This window comes from Pipistrellus hanaki (genome assembly GCF_964339955.1).
Source record: "Pipistrellus hanaki genome assembly, chromosome: X".
NCBI lineage: Eukaryota > Metazoa > Chordata > Mammalia > Chiroptera > Vespertilionidae > Pipistrellus > Pipistrellus hanaki.
In genome coordinates, this window is record NC_140524.1 from 57,891,517 (window position 1) to 57,895,729 (window position 4,213).

Consider the following 4,213-nt stretch of genomic DNA (forward strand, 5'->3'; position numbering starts at 1 on the left):
CTCACAGAGATGATTGCTCCTATCCTGGGACCTTCCTGGTTGCAAGACTGCCTGGCAGCCATTTCTGTTTCCTCTGCCCTGGTGATTCCCTGAGACTCTGCCCTATCCAATTTACAACCCCACCCAAGCTGTGCACATTGGCTTTTGCATAAGAATAGCCTATCCTTGCTCAGGCTAAAACCTTTCAAATAAACTGCAGCTGGGTCAGGGAAACCCAAAAGCTATCAATAAAAGGCTCAAGTCCTAACATTAGCACCTGCCTGCCTTGCTTCATAGCTGGGCCTCCTCTAGGCACTGCCAAACCCAATACAAAGTGGAGAAATCTGAAGATATCTCTGTAGCTCCTGCTGGGTAACCCTACCAGGGGTCTTCAAACTACGGCCCACGGGCCACATGCGGCCCGCAGAGGAGTCTGATCCGGCCCGCCAGGTTTTTTGGGCAGTGAGCGCAGCCGAGGTGTTACAGTAGGAATTAGTAGTTCATATAGTCCGGCCCTCCAGCTCTCTGAGGGACCGTGATCTGGCCCCCACTTTAAAAAGTTTGAGGACCCCTGCGACAGTGGCTGGCTTTGAACCTCTCTGGAGACTCAAGAGCCAGTGTACCCAGTGGCCAGTGTGAGACCATACCAGATTATAACTCTTAACATCCATAAGCAACACACTCAAGAGACAGACTCAGTGAGCACCAAAGCCCCACTGAAGCAAGTCATGCCCTGTAAAGGTGTCTCCAGCACAGCAGTTCTTCCCTTTTAGACACAGCTGGTCCTCACAGCCTATTAGCCAGGAGATCAATTCCTCCCAGTGATACCAACAGCAATCAAGGCTTAACTACAACAAGACTATGCACATAGCCCACAAAGGGGTGCAACAAGAGTGTCTATCTTAGGTGACTGGGCAGGCTGAATCACTGGGCCCTATAGGACACCTACTACACAAGGCCACTCTAGCAACTCAAGGAGACTTAGCAGCTCTACCCAATACATAGAAAGAAACACAGGGAAGCAGCCAAAATGCAGAGACATAGAAACATGTCACAAATTGAAGAAATGAAAGAAAGCCAACCACTGGACATAGAGTTCAAAACCATGGTTATAAGGTTACTCAAGAATCTTCTAGAAATCTCCAAGGGACTTAGTGAGACTTTCAAGGATATTAGTGAGAATGACAAACAAATGAAAAAGGACAAGTCAAAAATTAAGCATACATTGACTGAAATAAAGAATAATATACAGGAATTCAACAGTAGAGTGGAGGATCCCAAGAATCAAATCAATGGTTTGAAATATGAGGAAGCAAAAAAAACACCCAACCAGAAGAGCAAAAAGAAAAAAGAACCCCAAAATATGAAGATAGTGTAAGGAGCCTCTGGGACAACTTCAAGCATACATATGGGATGCCAGAAGAGAGAGAGCAAGATATGGAAAACCTATTTGAAGAAATAATGACAGAACACTTCCCCTACCTGATGAAAGAAATAGACTTACAAGTCCAGGAAGAACCGAGATCCCAAACAAGAGAAACCCAAAGAGACCCACACCAAGACACATCATAATTAAAATGCCAAGTGCTAAAGACAAAGAGTGAATCTTAAAATCAGCAATGGGAAGCAGATAGTTACCTACAAGGGAGTGCCCATATGACTATCCACTGATTTCTCAATAGTAGCTATGCAGGTCAAAGGGAATGGGAAGAAATATTCAAAGTGATGAATAGCAAGGACCTACAACCAATATCACTCTACTTTGCAAAGCTGTCATTTAGAATTGAAGGTCAGATTAAGAGCTTCATAGACAAGAAAAAGCTAAAGGAGTTCATCACCACCAAACCAGTATTATATGAAACGCTGAAGGGTATTGTTTAAGAAGAGGAAGAAGAAAAATATATAAAATATGAACAACAAAATGGCAACAAATACATATCTATCAACAATTGAATCTAAAAATCAAATGAATAAAAAATCTAATCCATTTGCTGGATTATAGAGGGTGAAATGCAGCAGGCCTCAGCTCCACCTCCTCGCTGGTATGTTCTGCAGATGAGCAGCATCTGGGGACTCTGGGCCCTCCATCTCTGAGAAACAGCGTGTCAAGCACCCTGTGCAGCTGGGGAGCTGAAGCCAAGACAGATAGTTTTCCCCTTTGTGGAAAACCAGAGGAGGTGCTAGCACTTCTGTATAGGTTTGGTTGAAAACAGAATTTAGCTTACATGTACTGCTTTAACCACTGGAAGAATGACAGATGGCAAAGATATGTATAGAGATGTGTGGTTTGGTTGAATTCCAACTTGCTTCACCCTGTTTCAGGATGAGATAGCTGAACGGGAGACAGAACTATATCATTTACTTTTGCCAAGAGAAAGTTATTTGACTTTGGTAACTGACAGGTGAAAAGCCACTTTCAGAAGGTTATGAGACAAAACAATAGTGAGATATGGTTTGAACAGAAAGGCATGCCACTGAAATGGTATTATCCAATTGGCTTGCTATTTGATCTTCTTGCATCAAGTTCAGCTCTTCCTTGGAACGTCACAGTACATTTTAAGGGTTTTCCAGAAAAGGACCTTCTGCACTGTCCATCTAAGAAAGCAATTGAAGCTCATTTTATGTCTTGTGTAAAAGAAGCTGATGCATTAAAGCACAAAAGCCAAATAATCAATGAAATGCAGAAAAAAAATCAAAAGCAGCTCTTGATGGGAATTATATAATAACAGATTTAATCAGTTTGGAGCCATCAATCGGGAACTCAGGGAATATCCTGTAGAAGAAAGTGGATTTCGTTACATCCCTTTTAGAATATATCACATAACAACTGAACGATCTTTTATTCAGAAGTTTTTTTCGTCCTGTGGATACAGGTGGACAATTGCATCCTTTAGGACAGTGTTTCCCAAACTTCTCTCATGATGAGAATCACCTGGTGGAGTTGTTAAAACACAGATTCCTGAATCCCAACTAAGAAGTGCTAAACTAGAATTTTTGAGAACATATAGGTAAAATTGCATACCTAACTTAGTGCTCTGTATATAAAATCTGTCTTAGAGCACTAGTTAAGTATACAATTTTACCTATATGTTCCCAAAAATTCTAGTTTAGCACTTCTTAGTTGGGATTCAGGAATCTGTGTTTTAACAACTCCACCAGGTGATTCTCATCATGAGAGAAGTTTGGGAAACACTGCTTTAGGAGATCTCAAATAAATCTGTCCTGTGATTGCTTCTGAAATTGGAAAAGATAGAATCAAGTGATGATTCATGGAATTGAGCCAATGTTGGAAACACCTCTACCCAGATAATTTTCTCCATATTAGTATCATCCCACAACCCACAGATTGAAGGATCAACTATGACAGGATTTACCTGAGCATGTTGGCTTTCTGCTTCAGTCAGGTTTGGTGGAGGCAGCTTTACCAGAAACCCTGTTGCAAGCCAAACAGAAAAGATTCCATGTCTGATAAGGGCACCCGGGCTGGTCATGTTTGCATCACCACTGCTTTCCTCCACTGCTCTTATTAAACCTCAGCTGCCACAGGAAATACTTTACAGGATCACTGCAACTCTTCTGTTTTCTTGTAAAATATAATGAAGCCAAAACATTTGGCCTAAGAAGAAAATGTAAATATGTGCCACTCAATTTGCATTTCTTATTCACAAATAAACAGGGGTATTTCATAAAGTGACCATGGAAACATTGGTTTAATTTTCAGGAGAATTAGACTTAAGAAAGTAAAAGAGAAATTCTGTTATCAATAACTTGCAGCGTTTTTTTTTTTTTAAAGATAAGATTACAGTAAACCCATCTTTCCTTAATAAAAATTTCCTGTTTATAGTCTGTCTATTGGTATGCAAACAGTCGTGTAACTTTGATTATGAGCAATAAAATATTTTAAATAAAGCTTTGAAATATGATTTATCTTTTAATAGCATAGAAAAGAAAGAAATCTAATGAACAGAATAAACTGGTGAATAAAAGAGAATCAAAGGCATGGAAATAGAACAGACTGACAATTCTCAGAGGAAAAGGGGGCAGGCAGGAAGAGATTAAACAAAGATCTTATTTGCATGTATGTATTGCCTATGGACACGGACAATAGGGTAATGAAGGCTTGAGGCAAAGTGGGAACCAGGTTGGGGGGGAGCTATGAGGGGGGAAGAGGAACATCAGTAATAATCTCAATAAAGATTAAAAAATAAAAAGAAATAATGGTTAACAAAGTATA

At 40.3% G+C, this 4,213-nt stretch overlaps 1 pseudogene across 1 annotated transcript; it reads left to right on the plus strand.

Moving 5' to 3' along the window:
- Positions 1-2,229: 2,229 nt before the first annotated feature.
- On the plus strand, positions 2,230-3,405 carry LOC311615446 (autophagy protein 5-like; annotated as a pseudogene). The gene is made up of 2 exons: positions 2,230-2,877; positions 3,235-3,405. The product of its transcript is annotated as an autophagy protein 5-like (transcript).
- Positions 3,406-4,213: the final 808 nt, after the last annotated feature.